This window comes from Miscanthus floridulus, chromosome 2 (assembly GCF_019320115.1).
Source record: "Miscanthus floridulus cultivar M001 chromosome 2, ASM1932011v1, whole genome shotgun sequence".
Lineage (NCBI taxonomy): Eukaryota > Viridiplantae > Streptophyta > Magnoliopsida > Poales > Poaceae > Miscanthus > Miscanthus floridulus.
This window is the reverse complement of record NC_089581.1, coordinates 73,289,584-73,308,468: the sequence shown is the minus strand read 5'-3', so window position 1 is coordinate 73,308,468 and position 18,885 is coordinate 73,289,584. Positions and strand designations below refer to the sequence as shown.

Genomic DNA, 18,885 nt, shown 5'->3' with positions numbered 1-18,885 from the left:
CACAAAAAAACATTCCACATTCCAGAACATAGATCACATCCTGACGGATTATGATGCAGTACCCTATGGAGAACCTCGCCGGAGAATCGAATCGGAAATCCTAAAGAAAATTCGGTACAAACCCGTAAGAAATCGTGGTTTCTTGGCAGGGAAGAGGAGGTGGCCGCTCCCCTGTTTCTCTCTCTCCCTCTCCGCGCGGGAACGAAGAGAAGAGAGAGAAACGAGGAGCCGAATGCGTCTGTCTGCCTTGCAGCGGAGCCCCCAAACGCGGCGTTTTCCCTCTCTAATGCCTGCATGCCCAACAGCGTCAGGCGAGAGGTTTCAGCGCAGCCTCACACATCCGGTACCAAAAGGTTTTCTTTCCCATCATATCAAATCAGAATCAGAAAAATTAAAAACACACATGTGGAGCCCCTGATTTTCTCGAGGAGGTGCCTTTGTGCAGCAGCACCCAGACCCAGTAAACCAGCAAATATTAATACTAACAGATCGGGGACACTAGAGCAGCTAACAGAGACAACAAACAATAGGTATCTCATGGAGCAAAGATTAGTACGAATTTGTTTCAGCGAAGCGCAACCGTTCAATCATCTGGGCACACATATCGTGCTACCCCATCTTCGCAGAATCGACCAAAACTTTACTTCCATATATAGCATATGCTCAGGCTCTCTAGTTTCTAACGTTCAACCCATGGAATGAATCAAGGCTACAACAAAAAAGGGTCTAAAAGTAATCCAGATGAAATCCTTAGGGTTGAAATTGTAAAGCTAGATAGTCTCAGGATGAATATCAAAACATCTTCTGAATTTACTGTCTCTGGTATATTCCTGTGTTGCCGGTATTGGTGCTTGGCTATCTTTGGTGGTATGTGCAGAAATAAAACTGTTGGGGATATTCAGTAAATCATTTGCAGGCGTCGTTCTGGCAAACTGGACACTTCGCTTGTCCCAGGGGGAAGCAAGAACATCAGCTTGGGCAGATCTGAGTGCTGGCAAATATGATGGAATGAAGTCGAAACTGTGACCAGGGGAGGCGGCAGCTGCTTCGGCCATAAAGTTCTAGAAAAGGAAACAATGATCAAGAGTGTGAAAAGGCAATGTTTATAACCCTGATAACCATAAACAGAACAAAATTTAAAGCATCAGCTTAAATTACTACCTCCGCCCCAAAGATAATGTAATCCTAGGTTTGGACTAAGTTAAACTCTCTCAAGTTTGACTACTCCCTCAGTCCCAAAATATTTGACGTTTTCGGTTCAGACACCAGGCATTAAGAAATAGTGAAAATGTGTGATGCACAGAAAACAAAGAGAGAGATAGAGAGAAATAGAGATAGAGATGTATTGGGAAAAGAAAAAGGTTTGTTGGGGGAAGAGAAATGTGTATTTGGAAGTGAGTGTCAAATATTTTGGGACAAAATTTTAATCCTATAAGGTCAAGTATTTTGGGATGTAGGGAGTGCATTTATACTCCCTCCATTTCAACTTATAAGACATTTGGGCTTTTCTAGATACATTGTTTTTACTATATATCTAGACATAATGTATATTTACGTATTTAGAAAAGCCAAAACATCTTATAATTTAGAATAAAGGGAGTAGACATAGTATCAATATTTGTATCTCCAAATAGATTTACTATAAAAATATATTCTATGATTAATCTAATGATACTTATTGCGCATCATAAATATTAATTCTTTCTGTCTCATCAAAAAGTGAGGATTACATCCTTTTTGGTATTAAAAATGATCTCTTTGAGTAGTACAACAGCAGAAGATAAGATGGAATGCAAAAACAAGTAAATTTGAACCCTGACACTGTACACTGCTCACACTAACAAAAGTATTGAGTTGTTTCTTTGGTCAATCTCAATTTAAAATCAGGTTACAATTGAAAGACTCAATTGTAGTGCATTTGAACGTTAACAACTAGAATGTGCAAGCACGCTTAGACTAACATTGAGTATCTGAACAAGACCGGCAGCATCTGTTGAACGGAGGCGTATTCTTACCCGAATAAGTATCAATTAATCAAATATATTGAATACTCTAGACACTGAATGTAGGCCTCCCACCAAAGAAACTACTTTGTTTTAAAAAAAAGTACAGAAAAACTTTATGTTTTACATGTGTAACCACAGAGGAAAGTATTCAAATATATTGAATACTCTAGACACTTGAAGGGCGGGCCTGGTGCAAGCGGTATAGTCTTACTGCCTGTGACCGGAAGGTCCCGGGTTCGAGTCGCGGTCTACTCGCATTGCACAGGCGAGGGTAAGGCTTGCCACTAACACCCTTCCCCAGACCCCGCACAGAGCGGGAGCTCTCTGCACTGGGTACGCCCTTTTTTTTTATGTGTAACCACAGAGGAGTCAGATGGGAAATTTAAGTATTTGCTTATCATATAGCCTGGGAATGTCCTATGTAAATGATTAATATTACTATCTCAGCAGAGGTATGAAAAATTTCTTAGAATACCTTAATCAGCTGCTCTGCAGTTAGAACATCTGTTGCAGCACTTCCAGTGATCTCAATAGACATTGCGCCCTCAGAATTGGTTATCAAAATGCTCGACCTGCTGGTACGACGAATGTATTCAATTCTTTCACCAGCTGGGCCAATGACAGCTTCAGCATAGAATATTGGTACTTGCATCTTTTTCTTAACCTGTCAAACAAACCACCAACCAAATAGACACAAATCAATTTTTTAGCAAAACAATGAAAACATGTGGTCAAGCAAATAAATAAGACTCCTTGGAAATCATACAGACTTGAGAAGCAACTGCTCGACTAGTTGATGATGTTGGAGCCGGATGTAGTGGTAGTTGTGCTTCTGGTCCACATGCAGATACACGACAGTTTAGAAGATTTTCCACAGTAGTTGGTGGATGCATTCTGAAGCATGGAGATGCTTCTTGTCCACATGCAGAAATACCGGGAGATGGAGGATGTTCAGTAGAATCTCTCGGAGATACCCTAGTTGGATGGGCTTCACTTCCATGTAAAGATATTCCGAACCGTGGATGTTTACCCAGTTTAGCTGATTGACATGTCTGTTTCTGTAGCCGTGCTTGTTGTCCATACACAGATATAAGGGAGCGTATTCTTTCAACAGAATCTGTTGAATTAACTGGAGATGAATGCCAACCATTTTGAAGGTTGTGGTGTGAATGTAATTCCATAGGAGCTGATAGATATGCTTCCATAGGTGATGATGCTTCTGGCCCATATGCAGTTATAGCATGATTTGGTGGTGTAACAGATCGATATCTCCTGAAAGGTGTAGGTGCTTCCCATCTATATTCAAATGTATCAGCATGTCGAAGATTTCCCATAGGATGCCTACCCCTCAAATAGACAGTGTCAATCCATTGTTCATGTTGGAGATCTTCAGCAGATACAGAGTGATAACCTGGACTAACTGGATGCACAGGGCCCTCAGGATAGTCAATGTAGTGACATGGGGGCATGTCCATGTGCAAGATTGGCATAGGTACCTGAGAAGCAACGAGTCCTCAGAATTACATATTGGTGAGCATACAAATGTGCACCGTTTCCAGTGTGCCATTGAAATTGAATAACAAATGCTCAAAATAGTGGCTGACAACTTACATGACAATCAAACAATGGGATCACACTTCGATCAACCAGGTACTTTCTCAGATGAGAAGCAACAAGTTCCAAAGCCTTATGCACTCTTGCAGGCAGTCCCCATATTTCAACAACCCTATCTTCTTCCAGTGCAACAGGAGGCAGATCACCATCTAAACAGTGAATGGAACAATTTAGATACAGATAAGGTAAGAATCGTGCTTCATCAAATCAACAGATAGGTCGAGAAATCAAGCAGAGAAGTCAGTGTTATGAGAATTTGATCAATTCATACTTGCCAGTTGCCATGAGCAATCATTTTCAGTGTTAAAGTTGCTATTACAAGATAGGTCGAGAAATCAAGTAACAAAAATAGTACATGAAAATTAAGGAGCTCAAAAGTTATAGCACAGTTTTATACTTTATCAGAACTCTTTGAAAGTAGCTGAGTCCCAGTTCAGTACAAGAAGAGACCATGTACACTGACTTCTCTGCTTGTTCTGTAACTAATAGATTGATTGATTTTTGTCAGAATATACCCAAAGACTTAGCCTTAGATAGGAGTGCTTGGAAAATAGCTATTCACGTGCCTGTACCCCTTGATTGCTTCTGCTGGGTTTCAACTCTAGCCTACCCCAACTTGTTTGGAACTTAAAGGCTTTGTTGTTGTTGTTGTTGATTTTTGTCAGAATCAAATGGGTAGGCACGACCATTAAAGGATACGGATATCTGACAGCATATAGAGCACATGTGTCACTAACAATTGCGACAGCAACAGTGCAACACTACATTTCAAAAGTGCATCTTCTGCCTAGCGTTTCTAAGTGCAACCATGTTTCATAAAAGATCCAGTTTGCAATATCAGTTGGACCTCTGTGATGGTAGCAAAACATACTTTATCTTTTCAAACATCAGATTTACCAGAGCAAAGTTCTGCAGCAACAGGACTAACTATATTTCAGTAAAACACAAAATCTGATGCTTCCTGGCAGATTACTCATATTCCAATTACTTCAGTGCAATAATCGATACACAAGCACTGAGCAGAAGCAAATAATAATTGTCAAAAACTGAGCTGAGAGGTTACATCAAATTAAGTTACCAAGGACAAAGATGTCGGTTTGAGAAGCTTCCATGATTGAATTAATCATCACACCATGCTCACCAATAAGGCTTGCTGCCTGTTCACTGGGTGCAAGAATCCGCCTCACAATCACACTATCGGATCCCACATCTAAAGAGTCATCGTTAATAGTTTGCTGATATACTCTTAGTAGGGCATCCACGGCTGGAGGTAATGGCTCATCAGGCTGTTCCCTTCCAAAAATGATTACCTTTCAAAAAAAATGAAAGCAAATTTTAGGATTTCTTTTTTGAATTGAGCCAAAACGTAAATCATGTTTTTCTTCTCAGGCGCCACCAGGACATATTTAAAGGAATTTTTAGCTGTAGAGGATCAGATGATGGCTATCTTACAGCTTGCTCTGCCGCACAAAGATGACCGCCAATAATACGAACACAGGCTCTTGTTTCCTCACACAGTCTTCTGACCCTCTCGCCTTTGTGGCCGATTATTGCACCAACCTTCTGTGCAGGAATCAGCATCCTGAAGACACTAGTTCCAGGCCAACCAGGATACTTGCTTTCACCAGCAGAGGAAGTGGTATCACCAGAGTCTTCATCGTCAACAGCGTCTTGTTTCAGAACAGTCTGCTCATTAGATTTCCTGGCGACTTCATGAACCTCTTGCTCCTTCGAACTTGACTGCATCTGAGCCATGGTCACCAGCACTGAAGCATCAAACAGATAGACAGCACAGGTGAAACAACGCCCAACAATAACAATAGGCGTATCCTAAATGGGTAGAAGATATTAGAATTTTGAAATTAAATATCAGTGACATATATGTGTTGGCAGAGTGAATGAAAGCAAGAAGGTTGGGTAATGTACTAATACAATCAGGGTATTTCCACAGATAAATAATAGAACCACACAACAGAAATATAACCTAATAGGCCCGGAAATCAGTGTTACACGCAGTCTCACAAATACAATACAAGTGAAATTCACACTCAAATGGCAGGTGCATAAGGCAGCAACGTCTGATGCTGCTCTCAAGCAACAACATTCATCGTCCAGACCATAATCAGTCAAGCACAGTTTTTGAGTGGCAAAAGGGGGCCCAACGCGGGCATCAGATGAGGAGAAATCCGCATACATAAACCCAAAACTAAGCAAGCATCAGAAAAGAACAAAAGGAAGAAAAACAATCCAGCAACATAGCTTGCGATTGGGTCAAGTTGACGCGGTTTTGCACCCCCAAACGCTCAGGTCTACTCCGTGTGCTCCATCAACCCAACCCCTTCCCCCAAACCTTAGAAACGGAAGCGCCGCTCCTATCCGCCGACCGCTCCGGCTCGCTCTCCGAACCCGCCGGAGTTCACGCCGCCGCCCAGCCCAACCAGAGGGCGTGATCCCCGGGACGCGCGCGCACTCACGCATGGGAAGCAGGACAGGTAGTAGGTAGGGGAGAGGCTACCCTTACCTCCGAGCAGCAAGGGGGGCGGTGGGGAGGCATACACGCGGAGCACGTGGAGGAGGCGGCAATGGCGGCGGCGGCGGCGGCGGCGACGAGCCGCGGCGCGTCGGAGCACGTGAGGGATCAAGTGGAGAAAGGAAGAAAGAAACGGGTTTTTAAAGTTGGTGGAGAGCAGCAGCGACCAGCGAGGGGTTTTGTTGTTCTTTTCGGATTTTGGATTTTGGATTTTGGATTGGAGCAGACCACAACTGACACTCGGTCGGCGCCGCGAGTCTGTTGTTGGGCCCTGTGCGGCTTTATAGTGGGCTGCGCTGAAAAAATTGCTCATGCATTGTGAATGGTTCGGACCTAGGACGTTGTGTGCCTAAGGATAGGAGGGATGGGCATTTGGATAACCAGAAAAATTCGGGTAGCAGGTATTTAGAAATTCAGGTATTGCGAATACTCGATATTAAAATGCGGGACAAAGACAGAGATTTTTGCTATTGCATATAAATATAGATACATAACAAAATTTTATTTTATATTAAAAGAGTCAGGACGACTTTTAATTTAAAAATAGAGGGAGTATTAATTTTGTCCTTTTCCTATATTAATCATATATTTCTTAGGTGCACACACCTAAAACATGAAACTTTCCTTTGCGTTTAATTTTATAGGAAAAAAATCATCCACTCAAAACCTCGTGTGCTTGGTTCCTGTGTTTCTCCTGTAGTTCATCCAAGTACCTATTTCTACAAACTCCCTGTGTTTTTCATTTCTCTGTTTTACATATGCATTCTTATCTTATTACTGTGTTTTTCCTATTCCTATATTTTTTTCCAATCCTGCGTTCCAAAGGGGCCTAATCAGAAGGTTAGAAGAGTCTAAAGTATTGTACTCTAGAGAATAGATATTGGGGGTAAAACAAAAATAAATATCCACTAAACATATAATTAACGTGGATTTATTGGTCCAACTCAGTTCTTTAGAGATATTCATAGAGATAAGATGTGCATATGTACATGCGTTTATAGGGATGAGTATGTCGTCGCGCGTATAAGCGTTTTTGTCCATACTTTTTAGTTAAAAAAAACGTAGACTAATAACAAAGGGCAAATTGGGCAAAGTACATGTTACCGACGTCCGTACCTGATGTATCGTCTCGGCGTCTGACATACTCACGTGGCGTCAGCAGGCCAGCAAAATTTGAGCCTCTGCTCGGCCTTTTTTTTTTTTTGTCTTCGTCCCAGTACAGAGGACGTACCTTCAGCGGCAGCAGCAGCGCAGCCGATCAGACAAAATGGTGGAATTCTCTTCGGCTGTGAGGAGAAGAGAGGCTCTAGTTTGATGAGCTTTGTGAAAAGAACTAAGACTATGAATGCTCAAATGAATGGCGTTCATCTATTCAGTTGTTCTAGTCATCGTCTGTGATTATCGAGTCATGTTATCAGACGACCGACGGACATGTGAGATGCTTTAGTTGCAATGTTCGTCACCTTCTTTTGTTGGAGGATAAGTCAGAGTTTTGAAGGCTTTGCCCATATTTCACTTGGTGGCACAAGAAAATAGAGGCAACCATGTCAAGCTATTTCTTAGTAGTTGGACTATAGGTTGAGATACGTGGTTTTGAGCTGTATATTGAGTCTAAGACCCAGATGCTTAGTGCTTATTGGATCCCATTCTTCTTTCTTTCTTTTATTGTAAGGCCTGTTTGGAATACACAAATATGTAGGAATTTTATAGGAATCAGTTCAATTTCACTGAAAAAACACAGGAAAAGGAAATTTTCCCGCGTTCCGAACAGGCCCTTGTGGTTGTGTTTCACTTCATTACAGAGACCGGAGCTTTATTTTTAATAAAGCTTCTTTCATAAAAAAAATTCTAAGTTTCTAGTGCTTAGTTAAAATAGTGGCCTTGACAATATAAAAGGGTCATTTGTTTTCCTTTGACATTTCTTGTGGATATCTAGGTCAGATGTACACAGTAAAAATTACTCCCTCTGTCCCTAAATATCACTCTTTTCGCTTCTCGAGAAACAACTTGGACTTAATATATATTAAAAAATATTAATATTTATGTTACATAATTAGTATTATTGGAAACATATTTGAATGTAGTTTTTTAATAAATTTATTTGGAGATACAAATATTGCACGTATTTTCTACAAATCGAGTCAAACCGTAAGCACGTGCACTAACGACGACAGTTATTTAAGGACGGAGGGAGTAGTAGTATGAGTAAAGTTCCTTTGATGAATATTTTAATGGATTTTTTTGGCACAATAGGGGACTGTGGCGGATAATATCAAAATAGTTTTACTACATTCTAAATTTATCTTTCGGTAAACTTGTTTAAGTCTTGGAACTTAGTAGCCATGTTGATGCCAGATAGGCAGTAGAACATGAACTTGATCTCCTATAAACCAAAAAAGCTTTACATTTAATAAATTCTAACAAAAAGAACAGAGAAATGAAAAAAGAAAGAGAAGGAATTAGGCGAATAGAATGGATCTGTTCATGACTACTCTTAAGAACACAAAAGAAATATCTTCAAAGCTTGACAAAAGGACCCTCCTGCCATCGCAGGGCGTATCTCACTTGTGGCCATTTAAGTGCCATTGCAGGCCGTTTTTCCAAGTCTTTAAGTGCCATTTAGGTTCCACAAATATGTTAAAGTTATTCAAGTGGGTTAATTAAGCAAAGAAATAACAAAAGTCATCGAAAAGCCTGACAGTGAAGCTCTGCTATGGTCTACCCACCAAAAAAGAAATAACAAAAACAAATTAGGCGATCTTTTACCAAGATAAATAAATAATTTAGGTGAAGAAAAATATGTTGTTCATTAATGCCAACTGGCAATAAAGAAATAATAAAGAGGAGAACAAGACTGTTTTTCTCTGTCCGTTTGTAATCCACAGCCTCAAAACCAGAAAAAAGAAAGGCTCTCTTTTCTGTAGCAGTAGGCAGCAGGAGCACGGTGCCTGAAGGCCGTAGTTTCTTAAGTGCTAAGCCTGGAATCAAAACAGCCGGGAAATGCAATGCAATGCAATTATGCAAAGCTAATATAAAGAAGCCCCCTATAATAATTTGGTCTTTGCTGGGGAATAAAAATCATGAACTGATGTCAGAGTCAAGCACTCCTGAAAGAACAAACTTTTTTACTAATCCCTTTCCCCTCAGCAGCAACTCAATATTATGCTTAATCATAGCCAAGAATAATAAGCGTAATGATGATGGCTAAAATTTCACAAAGGACTAATTGACTTTTGTGTCTATAATCTTATCTGCTTAGTTGACTATTATTCACGGAATCTTGGTGCCAAGTTTTTGCATAATCATCATAGCTGAACATATATTACTCATGATTTCGATTTGCGACTAATTAAATGCATAGTATGCCCATATTCAAATGCATGACCATGATTAAATGTCTCGGTCAGTCCGTCCCCTTGACATAAATCTCCTTTTGACATTGCAGACATGGCGTTGTGATGCGTAGACAACGCAAAGATTTGTGTTGGTGTACTTGTGCAGGCAATGCAAGGGGATTGCTTGTGCACTTGACGCCATTGCCTGCCACAAGGCAGCATCATTTGCCGCAGGCCGCAGCCTGTATAAGCTCGCGATCGGTCCTTTTCCTCCTCCGTCTTCCTTCGTTCTGACGATCGTCTTGTTGAGGGGAATGTCGTCTGGCGCGAGACCGGACAGTCGGCCGGCGGCGTCCTCTCGATTGGACGGTCTCGGACCAGGCTTCATTCCCCTCAACAGCTCAATCCATCACAGAGTCAGGGAAGAAGACGGTGATCTCTGCTGTGATCTGAATAACTCGTGCTTGCTGCTGGCAGCAATGAAGTCTTCTTGTTTGCAGTAAGTGTTTCCATTCTCGTTTTGATTTTTTTTTTCAGAGTTCCAGTGTTGATTCACCATGAATCTTGCAGCCGGTTCGTCCATCTTCAATCAATCGTGCTCTATCTTCAATCAATCGTGCTCTGAATCTTCCAGCTAGCGTCGTTTCAGATCAAGTCAATACTGTCCATGTCTTGATGAAGATTATTGAAGAGGAATGCGTAGAGGCCACACACAGCTTCAGACCTGCATCTTCTCGAGCTAAGCTACCAGTATCAATTATTGTATTCCAGTGTTTAGTTCCGTGGTTCGTCACCGCAGCCAGGAATGGGTATGTGATGAACGGAGCAGCATAGTAGTTTGTAGGTTTGGTTAATCTTGAGTCGTCGTGGGGCCGGGCGGGGCGCCGTGACGGTGACGGTGATGGTGATGATGACCAGTGTGGCCTCATCTGCATCGGTTCTCGTGTCGTCCTCGTTACGAATCTTTCCGATCATGGAAAGATGGCTTCCAAGATTGCTTCGTCAGTCGTCTACACGTGCGCGTGCCAACACCCAGCTCCCCGTGCGTCCACAGTTGAGCTGGCGGCAGATGCAATGCAATGTGCGGGGTGACATGACAAACAGGCAATCATCAAATTCCAAACGCCAATGCGCAGCACCTACTCGTACTAACATAGCAGAAGGACAGGGTTTACAAGGAAAATTCATGGACCATGTGCTCCATTCATCAGATAAAATAATCGTCACTGCTAGCGTTCAGACGGACGCGCAGAGGGATGTGTGTGTCCGGACGCCCGGGCCTGCTACACGCTCGGGGCAGCGCACGCACAGACAGGGGACCACCCGCGCCGTTCTTGTGCTTCCGGCTTCCCCTCCCCCTCCCCTCCCCTCCCCTCCCCTCCCCTCCCTGCCGCTCCAAGCACTTCCCTGCTGCGCTGCTCCCCTCCACGCCTGCTGCTCCCTTGCTACCTGCGCGCACACGGGACCGCATGCGCCCGTGCCGCCATCTTCCTCTCCTTCCCCCACCCGCCGCCGAGCAATGCTCCATCCCTCCGCTCCCCCACGCGCATGCACGACGCCCCAACAAACTACAATAGGAGGTTGTGGCAGGTGGGGCACATTGCAACATGTGGAGAATCCCAATCTATTATTGAAACATTCAGATGAAACACTTGGAACATACATCCAAAACAGATGAAACGTTTGCAATATAAAACACTTGCAAAAAACACTTGAAACATGTGTGTAGCAATTGTAAAACATATGCAATATTCAGATGAAACAATTGCAACATACGTATCAAACAACTGAAACACTTGAAACAAATGCTTGCAACATCCAGATCTACTTATGCAACATTTAGATGAAACACTTAAAACATATGTTTGAAACACCTGAAAATACTCAAAAAATACGCTTGCAACATGCATATATTGTCATTACAACATATGCAACATGCCAAAAATATATTTTTACAACATAAAGATGAAACACTCGAAACATATGAAACACTTAAAATATGGTGTCGCCGGTAGCCACGGCCTACCTGGTGAGGAAGTGCAGTAGCCAGCAAGCTCGGGTCAGGGGACATCGAGAACAACGGCCCAGCATACCCCCAAGCGCAGGTGCACTGGCGGCGACCTCCTCCTAGTGGCGCCGGGGTAGTGGTGGTGCGATGAACACCATAGTCGCGACAGACGAGGTGAGATGGGGGTGCGGCGCGGGATTGGGGCGGGCGCGGTGTGGGATTAAGAGCAGCGGAGGATGGCCTTGGCGGTGAGGCAGAGTAGGTGCGGGAGGACGGCGCGTCGCAGGCGCGACAGGCGGATTGCACAGTGACGGCGACTGTTGTGTATGGATGGGCGAACGAGAGTTAGGAAGGCCAGATGCCGATGGGCTGGGCCGGTATGCAAGCCCAGTAAGCAAAGCGTCCACATGATTCCCTGACCCTATCATTGTCGTAAAATAAAATGACCGGGCCTCTAGCGTTTAGTCCAATCAATATCCTACCTACAGATTTCCTTTTTTTAACGAACCGGCTGAAGACGGTGTCCAATTCTATTGATAGATAAGAGAGGTACAATCCCTAGGGACAAAGCAAAATCAAAGAAATCAAAAGCTAATTACAACATAGCCGAAAGATTAACCATGTTGAAGGAAGAAGATAGAAAAGGAAAAGAGAGGAAAAAAGAAGGATATTATCGATATTTCATCCTTTTATCTATCGGGAGAAAATTTTTTCTAATAAATGTTTCTCTAATCAATGAAGTCGAAACCATGCAGTATCATAGAAGTTATAGTTTTAGTTATTTTGGTGGGAACTGGAGCTCTACAAAGCATACACTTACTATATATCTAGACATAATATATATTTAAATGCATAGCAAAAGCTATGCGTCAAAAAAAGACAAAATATCTTATAATTTCGAATGGAGGCAATAACTTTTAAATTATATAAAAAGGGTAAAATATAGATAGGTATGTACTCCTCCGTTCCAAAATAAGTGTTGCTCTCGCTTCCTAACGAGTCAAACACTTTTAACATTGACAAAATATATATACAAGAAAATATTAATATTTATAGTACATAATTATTATCATTAGATACATAGTTGAATATATTTTTATAATAAATTTATTTAAAGATATAAATGCTGGTAATATTTTCTATAAATCTAGCCAAACATAAAAAAAATTAAGTTTAACCAACATAAATACTATATCAACACTTATTTTTGGAATAGACAGAGTATCAATCACGTTCTCTTTTTTCTATGAACGTTAGATAGTTTCTTTTCTCGTTACGGTGCAGGACATATTAGCTAGTCATATCAAAAGTTACGATAAAAATTAGCTTATTGTTTGGAAGGGAAGGAGTATATTTAATCGATAGAGCTTAACCAGTAAATGAGAAGACAACTCATCCCATGAATCATGATAACCAAAGGGGCGATCTCGACCGTCACGATCGAATCAACGGTGCCTACTGCCCGTGCCTTCTCTGCGACTTGGCAACTGACAGGCCTCCCAGCGCCGCCGTGACTTCAGAAGTCAGTTGATTTCATCACGTATGGCAGCTCATTTTTCTGATGTGTAGCGTCTTTGCTTCTGTCTAACTAGTCGGGCGCTAGCTAGTAGACCAAGTCTATGCTTGATTACTTCTCTAGGGATCCCAGGCATATCAGACGGCTCCCAAGCGAACACATCCTTATTTGCCAGGAGAAAAGCAATGAGCTTGAATTCCTATTTGGGATCAGGCTTGACCCGATATTGGTGGTTTTAGCCGGATCAGGATCCATGACCTCCTTCATTTGAGGAGTTGAATCGATAACTTTCGCCAATTCATCGTCATCTTCGTGGCTTTTGGTGGCAGTGGCCGCTAGTTGCTGAGCTGGTGGTGCCAGGGCCTTAAGCCGCGTTGCAGCTGCTTTGGAGCACTTGGGGTCTTTAGGTGCCTCTTTTGTCTTCTGGGTTACTGGAGTCGAGGTCACAAGTGTGGCGGTCTTGTACTGTTTGACTAGTGGTTCTTTTGGGTTTGCTGGAACTTGCTTATACCGCCTGATCATGTCAAGGGTCTTCATATCATAGACAACAGCACCCTTGCGATCACCATGTATAGTCATCGGACCATAGGGACCGGTAACTTAAGTACCAAGTAAGTAAAATCAGCGACTACCATGAATTTCTTCAAGACTGGCCGACCCAAGATGCAGTTATATGCTGACTCGAAGTCTATGACCTCAGAATTTGGACCTAGTGTTCTCACCTTCTTTAAAGGTAACTTGTAGGTCGATTCTCCTGAGATGGTACGCTAACATGCCCAGCATTATCCCATAGAAGGGCTCTTTGACTGGGAGGAGACGGTTTCTGGGCAACCCCAAGTTGTCATATGCATTTGCAAAGAGCAGATTGAGGCTGCTGCCACTGTCAATTAAGGTTCGACCGACCTTGTAATTCCCGATGTAGGGTTTAATGATCAGCGGAAGCAATGGACCATCGTAAAGATTTAATGAGTGATCCCGAATATCGAGCTGTATCGGTACCTTTGACCACTTGAGCTTTTTGTTTGAGGGCTGGGTGCTATTCATCTAGCGCTCGACCGACTTTAACTTGGTCTTGGAGGCTGTTGTAGCCATGCCTCCATAGATTATGGCGATCTTGTTGTCCCCCAAGATGATCGGATCATCATCATCATGGGGGTCAGCTCGTCGTCTAGGAGGCTCTTGCCTGACGAGACCCTCTGGCTTGCATGCCTGTTCCTCCTCCTGCTTCTACTTCTTGTAGACGGAGCACTCCACAAAGTTGTGCTTGGTAGAATGGTGAACAAGGCAATATGTAGGAAGGTCTTCAGGTTTACCTTGGTGTCGAGGTGGACCGAGCACTCCACAACATTGTGCTTGGTAGAATGGTGAACAAGGCAATATGCAGGAAGGTCTTCAGGTTTACCTTGGTGTCGAGGTGGAGCCTTTCCCTTTGCGGTAACAAGGACTTCAGTTTCTCTGGTCTTGCGCTTCTTGTCCTTATTCTTCTTCTTGTCCTCTAAGTCAGACTGTCCATGCACCCGTGCTCGGGCGTCAGCCGCCTTTACCATTGCATCAAGGATCTTGTAGAGTTCAGCAACCATCTTCAGGTTCTTGGTGGCAAGCTTCTCCACAGTTCGCTCATCCTTGCACCCTTACATGAAATCCACGATCACCCAATCTTCACTCATGTCAGGGACTGTGTTACGGATCTCGCTGAATCTACGGATGAAGTCCCGAAGATGCTCATCGAGCTTCTAAACACAAGCGAATAGATCGTCCTCATGGCCTGGGTGATCGTTGAATGAAAGTTGGCTTCGAATAGCTGGCATAGATGGTCCCAAGATTGTACTGTGCACTCGGGCAGATTCATCAGCCAAGTTCAGGTAGAACCTTGAAGGACAGTTGGTAGGTAATTGGCCTTTACATGTTCATCGCCTGATGCTGCCTCGATCACCATAGAGTAGATCTGAATCCACTCCTTGGGGTTGGTAGTCCCATCGTATTTTTCAATGGCCCCAGGATGGAATTTGTTAGGCCAAACCACCTGGTGTAGCCTGTGCATGAATACTGAATAGGGGGTGACCGAGTAATTCCTATTCTGAGCCTTGTTAACATTGATGGTTTCTCGAGCATCGCAGCCTCTGCGATGCATCTCAAGTTCACGCCGTAGATCTCGACCTAGCCTTGGTTGATAGCGGTTTCCTACCGATCGATTAGATCTCTCGGGAGGAGGATTGCGACCTCTAGAGTGAGATTGGGATTGGACTGCCTTGGCATCGATACGCTGTTTCATCGGGATAGCCAAATCTTGCGCTTGTTCGATGATTTTTGCCAAAGGTGTACCCTCTTCTGCTAGAGCCCCTATTGTGCCTAGGATCGTTCTGAGCTAAATGTTGTCTTCCTATGCTGCTAGGAAGTCAGAACTTAGATTCCTTGGAGCCAGGGTTGACTAGGTCACCGCTCACGATGGAACCGTATTGAGCGTTGGCACATTGCTGAGACATGGAGGTGGCCGATAGCCTCATCTGCTAGAGCCTGATCAGGACTAGCCATGTAGATTCGACAACTTTTGAAAGGATTAATCTCATCTTGTGAGTCCTCAAAGTCTAGATCAAGTTGAGTGGTTTTGTCGTTCATCTCCTCTTCAGTTGGGTGTCTCCAGCACGAGTGAGATCGGGATCATCGATTCCCATCCACTTGAGATTGAAATCTCCATCATGCTCGAATACCAAACTTCCAAAGTGGATAGTTGGTGGCATGTTATAGGATGACAAATAGATTTGAGGCCCTGAGTGGTAATCACCCATGATCTCACATTTGGCTAATGTAGGTAATGCCTCAACGTCGGAACACATCGGATCGGCATACCAAACTCCACTGATAATCGGCATGATCAATCTTTTGCATGAAATCCCCCTACTTGGTGTGACTCTGTCGGTGTTTTTTACCGGTAGATATTCGGTTCTTAGAGGAACTCGCTTGGTGCAAAGAATAATCACAATTGAGACATGAGATTTATATAGGTTTGGGCCCTTGGGAAGCATGTAAAAGCCATACATCCAGTTGCTACTTGTTTGTATCACGATCTCGTCGAATAGCGAGATGGCGATTACAAGATGGCTATGTATATGAGAGTTTTGATGATTACAACAGGGGTATGGCTAGCTATTTATATCTAAGGCCTACTTGCCCTACAAGCTACTTAGTCATGACATAGTCAGAGTCTTGGCGTGATCTTGAGATATGCTTCCTTGAATGGGTGAGTCATGAGGCTTCGGGTCTTCCTCGGTATGGATTCGGTAGCCAGCATATCCGGTAGTCGGAATTTCTAGAGTATGGCATCGTCACTTACCTTTCTTGTTTGGGGGATAGCAGCAGCAAGCTGAGCTATTTGTGATTCTAGCATTTTATTAAAGCTAAGCTGATTCTTTATAGTAGATGAGAAACTCTCCAACTTATTATTTATGCTTTCTAAGATCTTATCATTAGAAACAAGCTTTCTAGAAATATTGTCATTAATTTTAGCTTGTCCAAAAAGTAGATTTTTCAAGGATGGTTGATTAAAAGAATTATTGAAGTTATTACCTTTATAGTTACCTTGATAATTACCTTGATAACTAGGCCTTGATTGTTGATTTCACCCTTGTCCTTGTTGCTGAGGACGATATCTATTAGAATTATTGTTGATGAAATTCACATCCTCTTGTGTCTCAGGACAATTGTTACCCGAATGTCCAGTGTTTCCACGTACTTCACACGTCATATGTGAATGATAGACTTGCATCACATCATGATTTTCATTAGGTTGATTTTCAAGTCTCTTCATGAGCAAATCCATCTTAGCAGACAACATATCTACTTCCATAAGTGTGTGCATTCCTCCTCTTTTGTAGTGTTGAGGTGGTTGAAGAAAATCTTCTGACCAGCCTAGGTTTGAAACCATTTTCTCTATCAAAGTTGTTGCATTGGTAATTGTAAGCGATAAAAATGATCCTCCAGCAGCAACATCCATATTTTCATGGGCACTATTGGTCAACCCATGGTAGAAAGTCTGCATGAGTAACCAATTCTCCATCCCATGATAAGGAAATTCTGAAATGTATTCTTGAAAACGTTCCCTAGCTTCAGGAATTAATTCATCATGTTGCTGTTGAAAGCTTGAATTTCTTCCACGTAGAGCATTGGGTTTCCCCATTGGAAACAACTTTGCTAAAAATGCACTGGAGCACTTTCCCCATGTATTGATGTTATATTTGTTGGCGTAGAACCATTGCTTCGCCTTTCCCAAGAGTGAGAATGGAAAGAGACGAAGTAACATGACATCTCGAGTGACTCCTTTGATAGTAAATGTGCTGCAAATTTCTAGAAAGTGCTGGAGATGGGCACTTGCATCTTCATGTGCCTTTCCACAGAATTGGCTAGCTTGCACCATATTGATGAGAGTTGGCTTGAGTTCAAATGAATTTTCTCCAGTGTTCACCGTCAGTCTAGTGCGAATATTTACGATGCTCGGAGCAGAGAATTAACGGAGAGCCTTGTCAGCCATGGCTTCAAAAACTAGTGTTGAGCTTCCTCCTAATTGGTTTGATTGAGAAGTTGATGCTTCTTCGGTCTTACTCTTCTTGCTCTTCCTGATAAGAGATTCTAGATTTTCAAGAAAATATGTAGGAATGTTGAATCCGGTCATGCATTACCCTAGATATAATATAAAATAAATAGAAAACAAGGGTAAGCAGTGGTGAATAGTTTTGGTACACCAATAAGTATAAGTTGATCAATTCTTTTAATTGCCTTATGCCTTTCATTCTCTGGCAATGGTGCCAAAAATGCTTGTTGGTATTTGATAAAGTGCATAAGAAAATAAGGAATTCTGCAAGCGCACAGAAATACCATTGTAGCATTTTAGGTATCGTTATTTATATTTTACCACTAGGAAAGATGGTGGCAATAAGAGATTGATAACTTATACTTTTGATGAACCAATGGACTAAACACATACTCTTAGATAGGGGTAAATCAAATGATATAATATATATGATAAGTATAAATACTCAGAGAGACTCCTATAAAGTAATAGTTAGTTTAATTAGAATGCAAGTGAGTTAAATTCCTAAGTTATCTTAATTACAAGTCAAAACAATATATGGCATTGTATATACACAATATTAATAGACTTAACTTGTATTTATACCAGGGGACATCATCTATAGACAAGCATATAGTAATAGACTTCTCTATAGTGAACATTATCCTGCTAAACATACACCCAGGGAGTGGACTACAAAGGATCTAATTAGGTCACTACCACATAAATCCACCACTTCCCAAAGTATAGTACACCTCCACTAGCAAGATAATGTATAAGCACCATGCTTACACATGATCTGGCTACCCAACCTATTCAAACACTGAGTCGGGCGCTCTGTGAACCAAAGCATAGATATAATGCTATTTCTAATTATACCAAGCATAAACTCAATATATACTAAGAACATAATAACCAAGATATTAATATAAATGAAGAATAATGTCATCAAGTAGATAAATATAAAGGATACAAGAGCTATACCAAGCCTCCAATGACTAGATCTAGAATGCCAAGCAGTGGCTTGACTCTACTTGATCTAACTAAACTAAACTAAACTATGCTATGAATGTATGTGGAGGTCTTCTCTCTTGAGTTCTTCGGTGTTCTCTCAATTATGAGTTCTGAGTTAACTTGAATGAATTTGAGTGCCTTCTCGGAGGGGGTCTGGGGGTCCTTTTATAGGGAGAATTGAGTAGGGAGCAAGCAATCTCCACGTCATCAATCCTCACCAATTATTACGCCCACCATTGGATCAAACCGACTTGAATCAAAAGTGGAGATTAATCCTCAAGGTCGGTGGAGAAACCGT

At 42.2% G+C, this 18,885-nt stretch overlaps 1 non-coding gene and 1 pseudogene across 1 annotated transcript; one reads left to right on the top strand and one right to left on the bottom strand.

Moving 5' to 3' along the window:
* Positions 1–572: 572 nt before the first annotated feature.
* Positions 573–6,234, bottom strand: LOC136539121 (flowering locus K homology domain-like; annotated as a pseudogene).
* Positions 6,235–17,061: 10,827 nt separating this feature from the next.
* Positions 17,062–17,170, top strand: LOC136540995 (small nucleolar RNA R71). Its single transcript, XR_010780111.1, has one exon. It is a non-coding gene; the product is annotated as a small nucleolar RNA R71 (small nucleolar RNA).
* Positions 17,171–18,885: the final 1,715 nt, after the last annotated feature.